The following is a 23,382-nucleotide window of genomic DNA, read 5'->3' on the forward strand; positions in this document are numbered from 1 at the left end:
TCCTTGTTTTCCTCTTCTTCTTCTTGCTCTTCCTGAGCCAAGGGTCTATTGAAAACAACCTCTCTAACTACATTAGGTAGGGATAAGGTCTGCGTACAGACTACCCTCCCCAAACCCCACCTGTTGGGATCAAACTGGGTTTGTTGTATTTATATATGTTCTATTTTTGTTTTGTTTTGTCTTGCTGCTCTCAACTAAGAATAAGATAAGTTGTGAGCGTTACATGCATCGAAATCATAGAATAACTTCTCATACATATATATATATATATATATATATATATATATATATCCTTGAGTTCTAAGGAGACAGGGGAAATCAAGTCTGATTGATGAGACATGACCAAGTAACCAGAACGTGATTAACAGTTTCCATTTCCCCCATAAAGGGTTCTTGGTGCCGTAGAGGATTTTTCTCAGCCTTGTTCTACCATGGGCGGGATGGTCTCTTGGCTGTCTGACAGACTTACCAAATCTTTAAAAAATTTCCAAAAAAAAAGAGCTTCTATTTTTTTCACTTTTGAATCTATTTATTCGTATTATTTCTCTATGATGTCAATTGATGGGTTAGACGTTGTTACTATTCCAGTTTCATCAAAAGGACATTAATGAATTTTGTTTCCATGTTTTTTATATTTTTCTTTTTGTTCAGGATGCCCAAAACCTAAAATTAAAGGAGATTATGCTTATGTTTCTTTTTCACTTTTGAATAGATTTTGTTCGTGATATTTGTCTATAATAATGACAATTGGAGAAGATAAGAATTGAATATTGACTTAATTCAACCCAAAAATTAGCTCAGGAAAATTGCTTCATAATTTTCTCTCGCCACTTGCGCAGATAAAACTTCAGCAAACAAACTAAAACTTCTCTACTTATGTGCATTTATTTCTCAAGTCCAATTATCTTGATATAGTATATCCATTAATAATCGATTCATTCTTGAGATATTTTGAATTTTCTTCTTCTTTAAATGTTATATATTTTCGAGTTTGATGATGAAACAAAAAGCGGTAATGACAAACAAAAGTGTTTGGTGTAGAAAGTTGCACCATAGCCCTTAGAGAAGTTAGAAAACTAAAGGTAGCAAAGGTGTTGATGTTTAACCCAAAATTAGATTTGTAGGTCAAAGCAATTGAATTTGTATTTTAGGGCACTAACAATTGATTTGATTTATTTTCCAAATAAAAATAATACGAAACTAAACAAGCAATGAACGTAATAATGAAGTAATAAGATCAAATGAAAAGTGAATTCTTATTAGTATGAATAAATCTACTTTTGTTCTACTGGAATATTAAATAGCCAAAAATAGAACATTATAATTGCGAGAAGATAGGATACAATGTGGAGAATAAAATTTTAAATATTAATCCTATTCGTCATTGATTATCTCATTCAATATCTACTCGTTACAATTATTAATTATATTTATTGTACATTACATAATTGATTCGTAATTGATGGTGTAATAATGACAAATCTCATGTAATCCAGGATTAGCTTATTCTGATGGGTCCATCCCATGCCCATGTGAAAGGAAGACAACTGCCTTTGGCTTTAGAATGTCAAACTAACCAAGTGCACAACAAGGAATATTTTTTTCCGACAAATCATCCTTTGATTTCATAACGTGGTATTTGACTTTTGCTACTAATATAATGTCATTGATGACATCAATGAAGTAATCCTAAGCGTTATAAATAGGTTCCTTTGCTCTCGGTTATAAAATACATCAAACGGAGAGAAAGAGAGCAATTCACAAAGTAAGAAGCAAAATACTCTATGAGAAAAAATATGGAGAGTTTGAGTGGTATTGTAGTGAGGTGAAAAAATCAAATTTATTTCTTTTGAGTGTATAGTGATCTTGGAGTATTTTACTTATTACCACCAATTGTAAAATTCTTGCTATAGTGAAATCAATTGCTTCTCTTGGGCTATAGTTTTTTCTTGTTCAAAAGGATTTTCCATGTAAAATCTCGATGTCTTTATTTCTCTTATTATTATTATCATTGCTTACTGTATTTTAGTAATCTGTACTTATTACAGTTGTATACCCTGAATATTATTTTTGTGGAGGTTATTCTCCCAATAATTGGTATCAGAGCATATGTTCTGCTTCTTTATAAAAATATTTTTTATGGTCGGTTTTACTCTATGAAAAAAAAATATCAGGAGTAAGATATAAAGTAACAAGATTCAGTGGTAATGATGGTTTTTCCATATGACAAAGAAGGATGAAGGATCTACTCATCTAACAAGGATTAGATATTGCACTAGAAGGCAAAGAGGAAAAGCTCGAAATCATAAAAGCTGATGATTTGGCAACCGTGGATAAGAAGGCAGCTAGTACAATTAAATTGAACTTGTCTAATGAGGTGCTCAATAATATCGGCAACAAAAATAGTGCATGTGGTATTTGAAAAAGACGAGAAAGTATATATGTCCAAAATTTTCATACATAAGTTATTTTTGAGAAAGTAACTTTATGCCATTCATATGAGTGAAAATAAAAATTTCTTGTTCCATTAAAATATGTTTAATAGATTAGTCACGCAGTTGGCAAACCTTAGAGAAACAATCACTGAAGTAGATAAGGTTATCTTGCTTCTAAACTCGTTGCCGTCTTCCTATGATAACTTGGCAACAACCATCCTACATGGTAGAGATACCATTGACTTAAATGAGGTCACATCAACCATCCTACTCAATGATAAGATGAGGAAGTAGCCTAAAAACTAGGGACAAACTCTTATCATGAATAACATAAGAAGAAGCCTTTATAAAGCATCGAGTAGCCGTGATAAATTAAAGTTCGTGGAAAGTCCAGGAATCGACCAAAGGGTAAAAATTATAATAGTTGCGGTCAAAATGGTCACTTCAAAAGCGATTGCCCAAAGAAAGGTCAAGGCAAGAGTATTGGCCAGAAGAATGACGACAACACAACTAATGCAGTGCACAATAATGATTCAATGGTCCTCATTGTTTACGAGTAGTAGGAATGCATGCACTTATCAAGTCAAGAGTCAGAATGGGTGGTTGACACCTCGGCATCCTACCATGCCACTCCAGTAAGAGAGTTTTTCCGTAGGTACAAGCATGGTACTTTGGGACAGTCAAGATGGGAAATACCAGTCACTCAAAGATTGTTGGGATTGATGACATTTATATCAAGACAAATGTTGGATGCACATTAATTATAAAAGATGTGTTGCACGTACCAGATCTGCAAATGAATTTGATTTCAAGAATTGCTCTAGATCAAAATGGGTATTAGAATCACTTCTCCAATAGGGAGTGGAGGCTCAACAAAGGATATTGGTGATTGCTAAAGAAGTTGCTCCATACACGTTGTACAAAATAGCTGCCGAGACATGTGAAAGTTGATTACATGCGGCTGTAGATGACACGTCTGCTAATCTATGGAACCAGAGATTAGGCCATATGAGTGAGAAAGGATTATAGATCCTAGCCAAGAAGTCACTTATCTCCTTTGCAAAAGGTACAACTATGAATCCCTATGATTATTATTTATTCTAAAAATAACATAGGGCATCATTTCAAGCAATTGGAAGAAAATCAAATATACTTGATTTAGTATATTCTGATGTTTGTGATCCAATGAATGTAGAATCAATGGGAGGTAATAAATATTTTCTCATATTTATTGATGATGCTTTACGAAAATTATGGGTTTATTTCTTGAGAACAAAAGACCAGATATTTTAAGTTTTTCAGAAATTCCATGATCTAGTAGAAAGTTAGACAGGTAAAAAATTGAAGCATCTCAGGACAGAGAATGGAGGAGAGTATACTTCAAAGGAGTTTGAAGAAGACTACTCAATCCATGGAATCAGACACGAGAAAACAGTTCCTGGAACGCCACAACTCAATGGTGTAACTGTAAGAAGTATGCTCAAAATGGCAAAACTACCTAAGTTATTTTGGGGCGAGGCAGCTTGCACGGAAGGAGCAGAGAACAAAGCGGATGACAATACTATTTTATGCATCTTCATCAGTTAAGAAGCTGAAGAATTCAGCTATAGATTGTGGGACCATAAAGAAAGAAAATCATCAGAAGAAGAGATGTGATCTTCAGAGAAGATATGGTCGGGATTAATAGTGATCAATCAACAAAGACCAAAAATGATAATGGTACAATTACTAACTTTATTACTACTCCTACTATACATGTACAACAACTTTTGAGAAGATAGGAAAGAGAGATCATAGAGTCCATGAATTGTAATTGTTCGGAGTATAACCTCATCATGAGGGGGAGCCAGAGAACTTCAAGGAAGTGTAGTCTCATTCAGATGGAAGCCATGCGAGAAGAGATGGATTCTCTATAGAAGAATGATACATATGAACTGGTGGAAATTCCAAAAAATAGAAGACTGGTCAAGTGCAAATTGGTCATTGCACTCAAGAAAGATGAAAATAACAAGCTGGTCAGATACAAAGCTCGATTGATGGTGAAAGGTTTCGAATAGAAAAAATGATTTTGATGAAAGTTTCTTATCTGTTGTAAAAAGGTCTAAAATGCAACAAATGTTTTCCTACAGTTAAAGTCAATAAGCCTAAAGTAAAAAATTGCACTTCAGATGCACTTAAGTCCAAATAGGCTTGAGGTAAAACCAATGGTTTCATGCACCTAAGGCCAATAAGTCTGAAGTGGAAAATTGCACTTCAGATGCACTTAAGGCCAAAAGATCTGAAGTGCAACAAATATTTTCCTACACTTAAGGTCAATAAGTCTGAAGTACAAAATTGCACTTTAGATGCACTTAAGGCCAAAAGGTCTAAAGTGCAACCAACGTTTTCATGCACTTAGGGCCAAATAGGCATGAAGTGCAAATTGCCCGGAAACAAAAATTTGTTCTTCGAATTTTAACAATCCAATATACTATTTAATACCTAAATCTACTCCAAATGAGCTCAAATTTTGAAATATAACATCCAAATATCATCAAAAACAAACTCCAATCATCAATTTATCAAAACAATAATAAATCTAACGAACCCATTTTGCAATTAAGAAAAAGAAATAGAAGAAACGCTAAGCAATAGTAAATATAAAGTGCCACAGCTCACCAATGTAAAACATCATAAACTACCTTACAATACGTTCACAACCATATAAAATAGAAGAAGAAGGAGAAGAAGAAAAAGGAAAAAAGGCCTGAAGTTAATTAAATAGTGGGTACAAGTAAATAGAAATTAAAAGTGGGTACAAGTTAAATAAGGGCGACCAAATAGGGCGCTCCGTGCAATTTTTACCATTTCAAAGCATACATTTCTAGGCCTTTTGGCTAAGACCAAGTGTAGTATCTGTTCTTATCAGTTTAATACCTGAGATGTGAACCATCGATTCACACGATATTGACTTGATATTTTAAGGGGTAGAGTTCATTAAGGAAGCTTGCTACCCGGGTTCTCGAGCGTCGCCCATGCGATTCACTACAACATGGGCCTGGCGCACCCCACCAACTCCAGTCCAATATTTTCTATGGGCCTTGCTTAAGCTCTTCTTGGTTCATTTCGTAGTTTAACTAATTTTCTTCTTGCTTAATTGTTTAATACTGAAATTTAATATTGTAACTGAAATCATTTTTGTTAATATATTATGCAATTTTGTAGCAAAAAAGTGTTATTATTCTGTTATTACGTAATTTTAAGGGAGTTAAGGTCAAACATAAAGGTAATGACCGTGATTAAAAAAGTTGTTATAAAATCTTTAGTAAATGTGTATGTTCACTACTCCCACTATTTTCACCCATGATGTAAATAACCTCCCACTACTCATCACTACTATAATTGTAACTCTCACACCTTCATAACTCCTCCCCATGATCTTTCCCCATGATATCAATTGTTAATGTCATGTTTAATACAATCATTTTGTAACTTTCTATGTAATAGTATAAATAGCGGCATGAAATGTGATATGGGATACACTTGAACACTTGATGAAATAAGAAAGTTATCTCTTCTTCTCTTATTCTACTTGTCTTCTTGTTTTATATTGTTACTTTGAGCTATATTTTTAATACGTTATCAGCACGAAATCTCTAACCTCAAGGTTAAACTCCACTTCTTACGAGTTTTCACTATGTAGAATTTGTCAAAGCTTGAGTTTGTTGCACTTGACATTTCTGAAAAGAATTACCTATCATGAGTTCTCGATGCTGAGATTCACTTAGCCACTAAAGGCCTTAGTGACACTGTTACTCAGGGTGATGAGGCATCAAGCCAGGACAAAGCGAAGGCCATGATTTTCCTTCGTCATTATTTGGACGAAGGTTTGAAGGTTGAATATTTGACAGTGAAAGATCCACTTGAATTGTGGACTGGCCTGAATGAAAGGTATGATTACCTGAAAGCTACAGTATTGCCAAGGGCTCGATATGAGTGGATGCACTTACGGTTGCAAGATTTTAAGATCATAAATGAGTATAACTCTATTGTATTTCGAATAACTTCCCAATTGAAATTATACGGGGATGTTATGAATGATGATGATTTGTTGGAAAAGACTCTTACGACTTTTCATGCCTCAAATATGGTATTACAACAGCAATATTGTGAAAAGGGTTTTAAAAAGTATTCTGACTTGATCTCATGCCTTCTGGTAGCTGAGCAACATAATACCCCTTTGCTCAAAAATCATGAAGCCCATCCTACAGGGTCAGCTCCGCTTCCTGAAGCGAATATGGCAGCAAGACATGATAAGTCTAGAAAAAGACAGAATAATAATCATGACCATATGAATGTACATGAGCATGGAAATGGTAAGAGATGATATAATAGTCATCATCGTGGTGGTCATGGCAAACGAGAGAACAATATGGGTTCTCAAAACAATCCTTCAAGAGGCAAAAGTGGTAACTACTATCGCTGTGGCATGAAAGGTCATTGAAAAATTGAATGTCGTGCATCTGAGCATTTTGTCAGGCTTTATCAAAACTCCATCAAAAGTAAGGCAAATAATGTTGGAGCATCTTCTGCTAATGCCCCAGTGGAGTCTTACTTGACCTTTAAAAATGATTTTGAGGCAGGGCATTCAAACAAAAATGATGACAATTCCGAGGCAAATCTTGCTTTGAATGATGATGATTTTTAAGGCCTCAATGATCTTACTCATTTGGAAGTTGAAGACTTCTTTGGAGATCAAAATTAAAGTTTGATCATTTTACTGGGAATGCAATTATGTTGTTATTTTTATTTTCAGTATTTTTTTTGTCTTGTTCTAAAGTTTTTATTTTCAAGTAGTACTTAAGTTATCTTAAGTTGTTGTTGGTGTTGTTAGTTTTTTCATATTTCTCATGGTGTACTTTTTTTTATGAAGAAAATAAAATTCCCCATTATTCATTTAGATCTAAAATGAGTAATGAAGATTTATGCCTTTTGGATAGTGCTACAACTCACACCATATTAAGAGAAAAGAAAATTTTCTCCTATTTGGTTATGAAAAAGGATTATGTTAATGCAATTTCTGGTAGTACAAAGTTAATTGAGTGTCACGACCCTAATCCGGATCCGGTCATGATGGCGCCTCTCGTGAAGACAAGACTAGCCAACTATTCCCAATTCGACGTTAAATAGTTAATCAACAACAAAATAGCCAAAACCATGATTAATAATACAAAGTAGCAGATCATATCAATAAAATGCGGAAGTACAACCCAACACAGCCCTAACCAAGGTGTCACAAGTCACGGACATCTAACAACACTAAGTCCTCAAATGTAACTACAAAGTTTAAATACTAAATTAAGGACATAAAGGAAAGAGATAGGGAGGAGCTCCAGGCTGCGAACGGCAACAGCTACTTAAAGACTCCTCGAAGCTCCGCCTGAAGCTGGAATGAATCAGCACTCGAGAGCGGGACCAGCTACGCCTGAATCTGCACACGGGATGCAGGGGGTAAAATGAGTACTCCAACTTAGTTAGTAACAAATGTAAATAAAGACTAAAAGCATAAAATCACATAGGGCACAAAACATTCTATAATGAAGTAGTAAAACCATTTCAAAACATTAAAATAGTGAAAGATAGGTAAAATCATTTAACTCAAAATTTAACTTCATGAAAAAGCCCTTTTCAGTGATTAAGTAGGTAATTGATAGTCAATTATGAAAAGTAAACACGTAAAGGCTCGCCCCTCGGGTACAGTATCAACAAATCCACCATTCGAGCAACATCTCAGAACAGTACCAACCCCTCCGGCAATCACATAGAACAATACCAGCCCCTCGGGCTCAATCTCACATCACAATGGGTACCCGCGCTCAATGGGGGTGTGCAGACTCCTGGAGGGGCCCCTTACAGCCCAAGCGCAATAACAAGCCATCTCGTGGCATCAAAACTAGGCCCTCGTCATCATATCAATCAAGCCACCTCGGGGCATACATATCTCAGGCCCTCGGCCTCAAATCAGTATCACTGTTTCCTCACAACATAGGCCCCTGCCCTTACTCAGTCAAAAATCCTCACAAGCCCTTTGGGCAATAGCAAAAAAAATAGTGTTTCTCAGCCCAAACATCATTTAAAATATCATTTAAGTATTAAAACTGAGTAAACACGGCTGAGTAATAAAATAGTGAAAAATAACATGACTGAGTTCAAGTATAAAGTCAAAAAAGTGAGGAAATATCAATAAAAATCCTCGAAGGGTTCGAGTAGTTGGCACTAGGCCCAAATATGGCATTCAGCCCAAATAATGATGATAGCAAATACGCGGTAAAATCATCAATCGAGACGGACCAAGTCACAATCCCCAATAGTGCATGACCCTACGCTCGTCATCAAGCATGTGCCTCACCTTAATAAAGCACTACGATGTGCAATCCAGGGATTTAAACCCTCAGAACATCATTTACAATCATTACTCACCTCGAACCGACTAAATCTCTAGCTCGCAACGCCTTTTCCCCTCGAATCGGCCTCCACGCACGTCGAATCTATCCAAAATAAGAACAAGGACGTCAAAGTATGTTAAGGGAACAAAGCCCAAGCGAAAACAATCAATAAAGGGCACAAATCCCGAAATTACCAAAACCCGACCCCTGGGCCCACATCTCGAAAGTCAGAAATTTTTACATCAATAGATTCCTCATCTCCCCACGAGTCTATACATATCACGAACACTAAAATCGGAGCCCAAATGGTCCCTCAAATCCTCCTTTAAAGGCCTCTTAAACTCAAGCCCTAATCCTCAATTTTTAGCCCTTTAATTCCTTTAATTACAACCTTAATCCATGAATTACTACCATAGAAATGTGTTTTAGGTCCAAAATCCTTACCTTAGCGAAATTCCCTTGAAATCTCCCTTCCAAATCGTCCAGAAGCTCTCAAGCCGAAGTAAAAAATGGTGAAAATCTTCAAAAATCACGAAGGAAAGCTTATATACATTCTGCCTAGGGATACCCGCATTTGCGGTCCAAAACCCGCTTCTGCGGTACCACATTTGCGGTCCACCCTCCATTTCTGCGGAAATAACTTAACGGACCAAATACCGCATCTGCAGTCCACTCGCGGCATCTGTGACTCCGCAGGTGCGATCCCTCTACCGCATCTGCGGTTCCTAACTGTACCTCTCCATTCCGCATCAGCGCCTCCCCTTCTGCACGTCAAAAACACCAGAAGTAGAAAAATCTCAGCAGCTGCAATAACCTTTCAACTTCTCCGACGACCACCCGAAATCATCCCGAGGCCCCCGAGACCTCAACTAAAAGAACCAACATGACCCAATACCTTATTTAAACTTGTTCCAATCATCAAAACACTTCAAACAACACCAAATCAACCAAAACACCTCGGATTCAAGCTTAAGTTTCTAAAATCTTCTAAAATACGCTTTTGATCGAAAACCTAACCAAACCACGTCCGAATGACCTAAATTTTACACACACATCCCAAATGACACAATGAAGCTACTGCAACTCTCGAAATTCCATTCCGACCCTTATATCAAAATCTCGCCGAGCAACTGGAAATCGCCAAAATATCAACTTCGCCAATTCAAGCCTAATTCTACTCCGAACTTCCAAAATTATTCCGACCATGTTCCTAAGCCACAAATCACCTCCTGAAGCTATTCGAACCATCGAAACTCACATCCAAGAACTCTAACACATAAGTCAACATCCGGTTGACTTTTCCAACTTAAACTCACTCTAAAGAGACTAAGTATCTCAAACCTTACCAAATCCTTCCCGAGCTCGATCCGACCAACCCGACACCACATAACACAAATAAATAAAGCATAACGAAGCAGAAATGGGAAAAACTAAGTGGTAACTCATGAGACGATTGGTCGGGTCATCACATTGAGGGCTTTGGAAGAGCAGCCGTATTTCACTCATGAGACTGCACTTTCACTGAAGTTATATCCTTTGACCTCAACTTTAGAACCTGAAGACCCAAAATAGCTACTGGCTCCACATCGTAAGTCAAATCATCATCCAACTGAACTGTGCTGAAATCCAGAACATGAGACGGATCCCCAATATACTTCTGGAGCATAGAAACATGAAATACCGGATGCACACTCAACAACCTGGGTGGCAAAGCAAGCTCATAAGTCACCTCCCCAATCCTCTGAAGCACCTCAAAAGGCCCAATGAACCGAGGACTCAATTTCCCTTTCTTCCCAAATCTCATAACACCCTTCATGGGCGAAACCTTCAACAGAAACTTCTCGCCAACCATGTAGGACACATCTCGAACCTTCCTGTCAGCATAACTCTTTTGCCGCGAATGCACTGTACAAAGCCTCTCCTGAATCACCTTCACCTTCTCCAAAGCATCCTTCACCAAATAAGTCCCCAATAGCCTAGCCTCGCTAGGCTTGAACCAACCAAGTGGAGATCTATATCGCCTCCCATACAAATCCTTATATGGAGCCATCTGAATACTCGACTGGTAGCTATTGTTATAAGCAAACTCTACAAGCAGTAGAAACTCATCCCATGACCCTCCAAAATCAATGACACAAGCATGTAACATGTCCTCCAATATCTGAATAGTATACTCAGATTGCCCATCCGTTTGAGGATGGAAAGTTGTGCTCAACTCCACCTGAGTACCCAACTCTCTCTACACGGCCCTCTAAACTGCAAAGTAAACGGAGTACCTCTATATGAAATGATAGAAACTGGGACACCATGCAAGCGAATAATCTCTCGGACATAGATCCCTGCCAACCGCTCTGAAGAATAGGTAGTACATACATGAATGAAGTGCACAGACTTGGTCAGCAGATCCACAATCACCCAAATAGCATCGAACTTCTTCAACGTCCGTGGAAGTCCAACAACAAAGTCCATAGTGATCCTCTCCCACTTCCACTCAGGAATATCCATCTGGTGTAGCAAACCACCCGGTCTCTAATGCTCATATTTCACCTACTGACAATTGAGATACCGAGCTACAAATCCCACAATATCTTTCTTCATTCTTCTCCACCAGTAGTGCTGCCTCAAATCCTGATACATCTTCGCGGCACCCGGATGAATGGAATACTGCGAGCTATGGGCCTCCTCCAGAATCAACTCTCGAAGCCCATCCACATTGGGCAAGCAAATCCGGCCCTGCATCCTCAACACCCCATCATCACCAATGGTCACATCTCTAGCATCATCATGCTAAACTCTGTCCCTAAGGACAAGCAAATTTGGATCATCATACTGGCGCTCTCTGATGCGCTCATATAAGGAAGATCGAGAAACCACACAAGCCAATACCCGACTGGGCTCCGAAATATCTAATCTCACGAACCGATTGGTCAAGGTATGAACATCAACTGTAAGAAGTCTCACCCCAACTGGAATATATGCCAAACTCCCCATACTCACTGCCTTTCGGCTCAAAGCATCGGCCACCACATTGGCCTTTCCCGGATGGTACAATATAGTGATGTCATAATCCTTAAGCAACTCCAACCATCTCCACTGCCTAAAATTAAGATCTTTTTGCTTGAACAAATGCTGAAGACTACAATGATCAATGAACACCTCACAAGATACGCCATACAAGTAATGCCTCCAAATCTTCAATGCGTGAACTATGACAACCAACTCCAAATCATGAACAAGGTAGTTCTTCTCATGGGGCTTCAACTGACCAGAAGCATAAGCAATGACTCTACCCCCATGCATCAATACACAACCAATCCCAACTCTCGAAGCATCACAATACACAGTATATGAACCTAAAGCTGATGGCAAAACCAGCACTGGAGTTGTGGTCAAAGCTGTCTTGAGCTTCTGAAAGCTCTCCTCACACGTATCTAACCATACAAATGAAGCATGCTTCTGAGTCAACTTGGTCAAGGGCGATGCGATAGATGAGAATCCCTGAACAAACCGGCAATAATAGCTTGCAAAACCAAAAAAACCGTGAATCTCTGTGGCTGAGGACGGTTTGGGCCAACTCTGAACTGCCTCTATCTTCTTCGGATCAACCTGAATACCCTCGCTGGACACCACGTGCCCCAAGAAATCCACAGAACTGAGCCAAAACCCACACTTGGAGAATTTTGCATAAAGTTTCTCCTCTATTAATCTTTGCAACACAACTCTCAAATGTTCTGTGTGCTCCTCTTGACTACGCGAATATACCAGAATATCATCAATGAAGACTATGACAAACGAGTCAATATAAGGTTGTAACACACTGTTCATCAAATGCATGAACACTGCTGGGGCATTGGTCAGCCCAAAAGACATTACCAATAACTCATAATGACCGTATCAGGTCTTGAAATCTGTTTTAAGAATATTCGAGTCCCTGATCTTCAACTGGTGATAACCTGAATGGAGATCAATCTTGGAGAACACCCTCGCTCCCTGAAGCTGGTCGAATAGATCATCAATGCAAGGCAAAAGATACTTGTTCTTAACTATTACCTTGTTTAATTGCCTATAATCAATGCACATTGTCATTGTGCTATCATTCTTCTTCACAAACAGAACCGGCGCACCCCAAGGTGACATACTAGGCCGAATGAACCCCTTATCTAGGAGTTCTTGAAGCTGCTCCTTTAATTCCTTCAACTATGCTGGTGCCATACAATATGGCGGAATAGAAATGGGCTGAGTGCCCGGCATCAGGTTAATACCAAAATCAATATCCTTGTCCGGTGGCATGCCCGGTAGGTCTGCAGGAAACACTTTGGGAAAATCCCTTACAACTGGAACAGAATCAATACTGGGAGTCTCAGCTCCGACATCCCCCACAAATGCTAGATATGAAAGACAACCCTTCCCAACTATATGATGGGACTTCAAGAAAGAGATCACTCTACTATAAACATAATCAGTCATACCTCGCCACTCGATCTGTGGCATACCCGGCATCGCTAATGTGACTGTTTTAGCATGACAATCCAAAATAGCACGAGACGAAGATAACTAATCCATGCCCAAAATGACATCAAAATCAACCATGCTCAATAGCATTAGATCCACTCGGGTCTCCAAACCCCCAATAGTCATCACACACGACCGGTACACACGGTCTACAATAATAGTATCGCCCATCGGGGTGGATACATGAACAGATAAAGCAAGAAACTCACGGGGCGTACCCAAATAACGAGCAAAATACAATGACACATAAGAAAAGGTGGAACTGGGATCAAATAATACAGAGGCATCTCTGTGGCATACTGAAACAATACCTGTAATAACAGCACCTGAAGCGATAACATCGGGTCTGCCTAAGAGTGCATAGAAACAGGCTTGACCACCCCCTGATCAACCTCCCCCTCTAGGGCGACCCCTGGCTGACTGACCTCCACCCCTAGCTGGCTGAGCGGGTGGTGGTGAAGAAACTAGCACCAAAGCTGATGACTGACCCCTTAGTTGGGACGAACTAGCAACACGACGAGGACACTGCCTCCACATGTGACCCATCTCACCACACTCAAAATAACTCCCAGGTGCTGGAGAAGGGGACTAAAGGGAACCCCTCGCACCGGAGTGACTAGCAGATGCACTCGGCATAGAAGAGCCCTAAGCTGAGGGAGCACGAGATCAACTCTGAGCTAGACGGGCGCTGAGTGATGACTGGGCCTGCTTAGATCCATGATAACCATGACCCGAAGATGCCCCACGATAACCTAGGCAAGCTGACTGTGCAGGCCTGAATGAACGGCCTCTGCTGTGCTGAAACTGGCCCCTCGAAGGAGCACCACTATAGCTGCCAGATCCTCGAGGCCTCTTGGCCTCCCTCTTCTCTCGCTCCTGACGGCGAACACACTCAATATCACAGGCGATATCAACAACCTCCTCGAATGTGACACCAGTCACCTTCTCCCTAGTCATGAGAATATGGAGCTGATAAGTAAGACCATCAACAAACCTCCTAATCCTCTCTCGATATGTCAGAACCAACCAAATGGGATGACGAGCCAACTCAGAAAACCTCGACTAATACTGTGACACAGTCATATCCCCCTATCGCAACCACTCAAACTGCCTACGCAGCTCCTCTCTGCGGGACTGCGATACATATTTCCCCAAGAAGAGAACGGAGAACTGCTGCTAGGAAAGGGGTGCTGCACCAACATTCCTACGCCTCTAAAAATCCTCCCACCAAGTGAAAGCATCTCCTAAAAACTGATAGGTGGTAAAAGCGACTCCACTGGTCTCCAGAATACCGACAGTACGAAGCATCCTCTAACACTTATCCAAAAAGCCCTGGGCATCCTCGCCCTCTGCGCCACTAAAGGTCGGAGGCTGCAATCTACTAAATCTCTCCAACCTACGATGCTCATCCTCCGACATGACAGGAACCACATAGTCCAAAGCAGCTGCAATCGGCTGGGCTGGATGCACCTCCAGTGTCTGAAGTCCTTGCACGACCTGCTCAGGTGTGCTAGCGGAGGGAGTATGATTGCCTCCCCTGGCCTGTAAAGTAGCTGCGGCTGTAGTGGTTGAAACCGCCTGAGCCAGGCCAGTGCAAACTGATAAGATCTGTGCCAAGGCCTCCTGAAGACCCGAAATCACAATAGGCATAGCTGGTGCCTGAACTGGTGCTGTTGGAGCGTCCATAGCTGGGACCTGGTCCTAAATTGAGGCAGCTGGTGTATCGGCAGGTGCTTCTCTAGCTGCTCTGCCCCTACCACGACCACAACCGACTCCTTGGCCTCTAGTGGCCATAGCTAGTGGTACTGGGGGTCATTCACCCTGACCGGTAGTGTGAGCACGTGATTTTTGCCTTAACGAAAACTACTCCAAAAATAAATCAAAAAATAAAATAAATTTCTTTTATTGTGTAATTTTTGAATTTTGCGTGGTGGTAAATATTTGTGTTATGTCTGTAAATGATTACTTTGTCATAATAAAATGAAAAAATAAAATAAAATACATGTTGCATGCATATAGGGTTTAATTATGCATTTAAGAGATAATTTAAATAAAATCACAAAAATATGCATTGGTTCTATTTTAAATGCTTCACTGTGTGATTGATATTTTGTCTATGTATTAAATAACTATTATAAAATAATTAATATATTTTTGTGAAGTAAAACTTGTTTTATAATTAAAATTAGAAATTTAAATTAGAAAATGAAATAATTGAAAAAAAATATATAAATGTACAGGTTGTAAAGATTGGACCTGGATTAAAATCCAGGCCCAAATCAATTTACCCCCCCCCAGTCAGCCCAATCCAAACAGCCTGTCCGTTCCAATTCAAAGCCAGAACCAAACGACGTCGTTTGGTCACCTCTCATCAAGGGCCGTTGGATTAAATCCAACCAACGGCCAAGATCTCATCACCCTAACCCAAGACCCTTACCCGATCCATTGACCCGATTCAGTCCGACCCCAACTTTAAACCAAACGACGTCGTTTGGTTTAATGAATTAATCCTGGCCATCTATTCTCCTTGATCCAATGGTCAATATCCACCCACCATTCCCCTATATAAACCCATAACCCTTACCCCGGCCCCCCTAACTGAACACCCCCCCTCCCCGCTCTTGTTCATCATCGTTCCAAACAGACCCCTAACCCTAGCTGCCCCTATTCCCCTTCGCCTGAAACCCGGCGGCATCAACGCCGCCGGTCACCAAAATAACACCCCAGAACCCCTCGAACCTCCTCTATCCAAATATGTTATCTGCTTGGTTCGAATCTCCCTGAAGGTTCTCGAATCTTCATTTGAAGATTCGAGCCAAGTTCAGATCTAAGCCTAATAGTCCCAAATCGACACCATAGCTTCCCCTAGTCACTCTGAGTATGGATCTATCGTTTGTTTTGTTCGAATCAGTTCGGAACTTCTCGAATCTTCTTTTGAAGATTCGGACCAAACAAGAACAGACTCAGATCCGTTTCAAACTAACACCAAATGACCCCTAGGCTACCCTCACCCTTGTATCATGTTTGGTTCCCTTCAAATCTGCCCAGAAATGTTCGGATTTAAGATCCAAGAACCTGAAACCCTAAAAATTTCCAATCTTGGAATTTTTCCGATTTCGAGTAAAAGATTGAGGTTCAATCGACCTTAGTCAAAGTATTTTCAGTGGAAAATACTTCGACTAAGGTCTGTTTGATTTCAAACAAAAATCCAAATCCAAGCTGAGTTCGAGTCGGATTAAAATTGAAGATTCAAAGGTATTTTTTCTATTATTTTGTGTATTCTACGTATGTTGTTGTTTGTCTTAATAGCTTGTTAATTTTTTCATGATTTTATTTGATTAATTCTGTCACCTTTGTCTCATGCCCGTCTATATGGTCAAATATGAAACTGTTTCAGTTGGTTGTGATTGGTCATAATGTAAGTAATCGACTCGATTAAGTTCGTCGATTAGTTATATTATGAATTCTCACTTATGATAATGCTAATGAAAAACAGTCTGCTTCTACTGTTTTAGACCAATTATGGACAATTGTTGTAGATAATCAGTTTAAATTAATACTCGTCAGTTAAATCACCCTTGTTTACATTTATATGAATCTGTCAAAATAAGTGTTGTATATATGTTATTGTCCGAACATTAAAGTTTCAAGGGCATTGTCAGTATTGACAATGATCCTGTGTTTGTTTGATTTATTGTTCAAAGTTAAAGCTCAGTTACTGAACTCAGTGTAATATGTTGCTATAATGATTGTTTCTGAATTCAGTATGATCCTATCAATGTTTGATTGAATGTAATTGTGTTAGGAGTTACCCTTTTTAATCAGAATTCAGTCCAAACTTTAGGATTGGTTATAGCTGCTTAAACAGATTGTAAAATCTGTACTGTGAAATTCTGAGTTTAAAGGGAGTAATAACATAATTACAGTAGGATTTCTGGGGTATTTGAGGAATGAAACAGTAGGGTAATGTAATAATAATAGTGTTCTTATAATGGAATGTTAGTGGCTATAATTTAAATGGGATAATGGGAAACAAAGGGTAATGGGCTGCTGAAAAATAGGATAAATAGCACTAAGTTTTAAAATATTCAAAAGTAGTTTTAATGGAAAAACTTTCTGATTTTTAAAAGATAAAAGGGTGCAACCAGCCCTGTATAAATACAGGAGCTGGACAGACCTTAGGGAGGAGAGACTAGGGCAGACTTTAAGAGATTTTGAAGAGAGAAAAAAAAAATCAGTTTTCAGAGAGTGAAAGAGTTTTTTTTTCAGAAAAAAGAGAGCTTAGGGAGAGTTTTTTTCAGAGAATAGGGGCAGTTTTCAGAAGAAGAGAGTTTGAGAGATAGAGCTTAAGGCAGATTTTAGGAGATTGAAAGAGGAAAATCAAGCAGAAACAGAAATTTGAAAAGGAAGATAGAAAGAAAGGAAAACAGAGACACTAAAACAGAATTCTACATCGGAAATTAGTATTGAAGCTGATTCTGTGTTCTTGAAATTGAAAGTTTTCAGTCTGCTTTGTTCTAAACATCAAAAATCAGAAATATTACTCTTGGTATTGAATCTGTCCGGATTTGTTCGATCTCATTCTTCAGTTAAAAATCTGAAGTTTCTTAAAAGTTCTTTTACTGTGCATCTGGGCTCTTCGAATCCTATTCTTGTTCAGATTTGCTGTGTTATCGGTATATTCTACTGATTTTGTTACTGCTGCTACTGCTGAAATTTACTCCTCCTACCTTCATTTTCAGGTACATGTCTTTTAAATTTTATGTTGGAAAGAGATTCAACATGACAGATAAATAGAGTTTGAATTGTAATATTGTCATCTACCCATTTGAGTTCTTTAGTTGAAAATTTCAGCTTTAGTTTCATGTTGGTTAACCAGTAGTGAGTTCGACTCGATGGCTACAAGTTAATTGTCTTATTTTGAAATTCATATAAAACTTTGTAATAATGTTATCCATGTCAAATTTCATTAGTTTAGTTATCTATGAGTTGTGTAAATAGGAAGCATGGCAGAAAGTTGGTTTTTTTTTTATTTACACTTCATGGTATTGTTAGATAGGTATAGCATAATATGGCATTATCAAAGAAAATATGCTATTAGTTTATCTTGTTAGTTAATTAGTTGTTGTTTAAAAGCTAGATGATGATTAGTTGCAATTTGCCATCTTTTGGCATAACATTGGTTGTGTTCATAATTTATAGTTGAAAGATGCGTTAGTATAATCCGTATGTTCAAAAATGTCAAATATAGTAAGTAATATTGTACGCAATATCATTTTATTAAGTCAACAAGACTTGTTCTCTTTCTTAATAATAAAGGGCTTAGGAACTTATACAATGTGAAAATTAATAATTAGTAATAACTCACATAGATTGAGAATCAAATTGGTTTGATTATATCTATATCTATCCTAACTCAATCATAGGCATAACTAAGTAAATTAATTTCATCTATTAAGATTAAAACGAGTATATGAGAATAAGTTGAGTTGTATATACACAAATGGCAACACTTTAAATCAATGGTAATTAGAAATAGAATTTGCATTAAGTAAATAATGAAAATTCTTGGAAAATATTTCCTTCCTTTAGGAATCATTCATTTTCAGTTTCATATGTAATTTATTCCTTGGCATATATATATATATATATATATATATATATATATATATATATATATATATATATATGTCATATTTGTTTTAAAGATAGTATTAATCATATTTTTATTCTGTCCTTTGAATTTGAATAATTGGAATGAATATAATTTATATTCGGAAATTATAATCAATGGTCAACATTTAATAAATTGTGGGTTCTTTTCCAAAAAATTAAAGAATATCTTAAAACGAGATTTCTCGTGATATAACAAACATTTTTGTGGAAATTCCATAATATCATTACAAATATGTTGCGCAATTAGGGATACGTTCGCGTACCCTGATTATACTTTTAAAAGCAAAATTTCGGATTATGCGTACGTGCAATTTCGAGCGAATATTTAATAAAAGGATTTTTCCAAAGGTGTTAAATCAATTTCATAAAAATCCGAGATGTACGGTTCACTATTCAAGAAAAACAATTATTCTTGATTCAACACAATCTCGAAAAAATGTGCTTAATAAATATATTGTCAAAAGTTATTGTGTACACGTGCGCGTGACACAATTCCGCATCTTTTCAATTTATAACACGAATATACGTACGCGTAATTCGATTCAAAGAAGGGTCCTTAATCACAATAAGTAAAAGCGGTAGAAAAATCACGTAACAAAAAGTATTTAATAAAAATCAAGACAATTAAGCCAATAATAAAAACAGTTAAGCGACCGTGCTAGAACCACGGAATTCGGAAATGCCTAACACCTTCTTCCGGATTAACAGAATTCCTTACTCAGGATTTCTGGTTCGCAGAATAATAAACAGAGTCATATTCTCCTCGATTCAGGGATTATAATTGGTGACTTGGGACGCCTTAAAATTCCCAGGTGGCGACTCTGAAATAACTAAATAAATCCCGTTTCGACTGTCCTTCAATTGGAGAAAACTCCCCACGCGCCCCGCGGGCGCGGCAAAAAGGAGGTGCGACAGCTCTGGCGACTCTGCTGGGGAACTAAACAAACTGTAACCCAGAACCATTGGTTCAGGGTTTAAAGAATTCGAGCTTAAAATATCTGTGTTAATTGGCTTTATTTACTATGAGATTTTCAACTGTTTATATGCTAATGTGCTAAATGTTGCTGTTTACCGCTTTAATATTATTTGAATTGTACAACTGCTACGAAACCCCCTTCTTTCTGAGTCTTCTGAATTTATGGTGTACACGTGCGCGTGACCCACCTTTCTGTTAAAGTCATACCAAATAAGACGGAGTTGGGACAAGTAACTAGGCCGGGCAGACTTTCGTGCTCCCGGTACGTTGCCCCCGCTTCGGCTCAAACTGTCCGTTTGGGTAAGCCAGGTTTAGAACAATCAACCTAAGGTTTTACACTTAGAATAACTCAGCCATGTACCGGATCCCTAGTAGGAACGAATATTTGCATCATATGCATTTGGCCTTGGAGACTCAACACAGGGGTTGGGTCTGTCTAGGACAGGTGAACCCAAAATAAAAAGACCATCATGATGCATCCTACTTGTTACTTGTGCATTCATTTGCCTCGAACATGCTTGTTGACCAGCTTAAATAAAATCATGGTAAGAAGAAAGGAATAAAATGAGTTGTTTTAAATTTCGAAAAAAAAGGGAGAAAAGGTTTTAAATCTTGAAATAAAGGTATTTAATAAATAATAATAATAAAAAAAATAATAATAATAATTTTCGAAAATTATTTTTTTTAGTATAAATTTTCAAAAATGAATTTTGACTTTATCAAAATTAAATTTCAGATACAAAATGAGCATCACACAAAGCCCCTCATCCACAAGTACGGAAGAATTTCTATGTCAGCTTCAAATGTGGTGGTATGATTTAGGCGAAGACGGTCAAAAATGGGTCGTCAAGCATTTGGGAAATCTCACGGACATTATGAAAGTTAAACCCCGTGATGATCTGATTGCGGCGTTAGTAACTTTCTGGGATCCTGTTCACAATGTTTTTCGTTTCTCTGACTTCGAGCTTACTCCTACATTAGAGGAGATAGCTGGATATGCTGGTTTTGACGGAAGTTTAAGAAATCAAAGCTTGATATTCACAAAGGCTCCTTCGGTACATCGATTCTTCGGTCTTCTGAACATCAGCAGTCAAATCAGGAAAAGCAATGTCATCAATGGATGTTGTTCCTTCAACTTTTTGTATTCAAGGTTCGGAAAATCAGATGGGTTTGAAATTCATGAAAAAGGCCTTACTAATAAGCAAAACAAAGACACTTGGCAGATTCACCGTCGATTTGCTTTCATGGTGGCTTTTCTAGGAGTCATGGTCTTCCCAAATAAAGAGCGAACAATTGATATTCGCACCGCAAAAGTTGTGCAAATCCTTACCACCAAAGAAAATCACACCCTTGTCCCCATCATTCTATCAGATATTTATCGGGCTCTGACTTTATGTAAATCAGGAGCAACGGTCTTCGAAGGATGCAAAATTTTGTTGCAAATGTGGGTGATGGAGCATCTCCAACAACAGCCCAAGATCATACAATATGGGTCAAAAAATGATAATTGCATCGAGAGCTATGAGGAAAGAACAAAAAATTATCAAGCTCCAGAAGGGATAGAAGCATGGGTATCTCATCTAAAGGCTTTAACGGCAAATCAAATTGAATGGACTCTGGGATGGCTCCCGATGAGGGAAGTAATACATATGTCAACCTCAAATAGTTATCTACTACTATTGGGATTAAGAAGCATTCAGCCATATGCACCACTAAGAGTCTTAAGGCAACTAGGGAGATATCAAATAGTTCCTGATGATGAAGATTTGAGTATGCAAGTAATCGAATTACACCCAGAAGCCACTATTCCCGAAGCTCTACTTCAGCAGATGTGGAATGGATGTCGATACTTGAAAAGTGATACTCAAGTCCCAGACACTACAAAGGGTGAGATGAATCCTGGATATGCAAGGTGGTTCGAAAAACGGTCTCGCGTGGATGATGTACCAGAACCTGAGCTAAAAAGGCCAACAAAAAGACCCCATGTTCAAAACTTCAATGATAAAATCCAAGAGCGGTTGATCTGGGGAGAAAAAGAAAAAGGGTACAAAGCAACTATCCATGCCCTAAAAGAAAATCTAAGAAGCCTCAGTTTGGAGAAAGATTTGCAAGAACAAGAAGCCGAAGGCGAGAAAAAGAGTCTATCTTGTGAGAATGAAAATCTTCATGCTCGATTCCAAAAAATGAAAAGGATTTCTGAAACGCCAAAGAGGAGCTGGAAGGATCAAAAAACCATCGCCAATCTCTTTGAAAGAATGCAAGATTATGATTTCATTCTTGCGGAAAATGAAAGGGCATTGAGCAAAGCAAAAGAAAAGATCCAACAATTAAACGAAGAAGCCAGATCTAACAAGGAACGCCAAGATAGGCAGTCCGAAAAAGACAAGGCACAATTCAATAAGGAAAAAGACTATTGGATGCGATCAGAAGACCAGCTTCGTGCACAACTAGAAGAGGCAAGAAGATGCAACAAAGAACACCAACAAGCAGACCTCGACAGGGAAAGAGCGCAAGCAAGATTAGAGCAGGCCAGACTCCGAGCTTTGTTAGAATCAGCTCTAGATCGTGAGAACCGTGTCAGAGATATAGCCACCACTCGTCAGCAGCAATTGCAAGACCAAGACCAACGTCTCCAAGGTTTCAGGGCACAAATCCACGACCTGGCAGTCTTCACATCTCAAAGTTATGTAAACTGCCAAGGAATGGATTATGAAGCGTTTACAGAGCATGCGCCCACTTTTGCTCGTCATCTAGCAATAGAGTTGGAAAGGATGTATCGTACGCTGGGAGGCCATCCGGGTCAAGCACCACATTGAGCAGATAATCCAATATTTGACAACAAAAATGGAAAGTGGGGCATGTTGTGAGATGTTATGAATTGTATCTTTTTATTTTGATTTAAGTGTGTGTGTCGTCAAGCCATTTTCTTAAAGTTTTCAAATGTAATTCCATCTTTGTGTATTGAATAAAAAAAGATTGTCTTTGTGTCCGAACTACGCAAGGTCTAATTCATGTAAGAACATGATACGTAGGCAATCTCTCAGATTCGACCACCACGATAAAAGATATATATAATAAATAAAAATGAATAACAATTTCAAGAGGGCTGGGACGACACAAGCAGCCGAGCAAATGCATAATAGAAAGGGATTATTTGTCTAAGAGCATTGTATCTCAACGTGCGATTATATATGTGTTAAACTCTCACAACTAACAAGTTTGTTCATTTTCAGAATTCAAGCAGTTAGTTTCTCTAAAGAGTATACTGGCATATTATCACTATCACACAAGATCAAAAGGACCAATACCCGAAAGTATGTCTATTCCAGATGTTGACACAGGTATGGAAATAGAAGAA

The 23,382-nt window shown here is 38.3% G+C and overlaps 1 non-coding gene across 1 annotated transcript; it reads left to right on the top strand.

Annotated features, from left to right (window-relative positions):
* The first annotated feature begins 5,290 nt into the window (after window positions 1-5,290).
* LOC138880576 (U2 spliceosomal RNA) lies at window positions 5,291-5,486 on the top strand. Its single transcript, XR_011403309.1, has one exon. It is a non-coding gene; the product is annotated as a U2 spliceosomal RNA (small nuclear RNA).
* The last annotated feature ends 17,896 nt before the right edge of the window (window positions 5,487-23,382 follow it).

Source organism: Nicotiana sylvestris, chromosome 10 (genome assembly GCF_000393655.2).
Source record: "Nicotiana sylvestris chromosome 10, ASM39365v2, whole genome shotgun sequence".
In the NCBI taxonomy this organism is placed as follows: domain Eukaryota; kingdom Viridiplantae; phylum Streptophyta; class Magnoliopsida; order Solanales; family Solanaceae; genus Nicotiana; species Nicotiana sylvestris.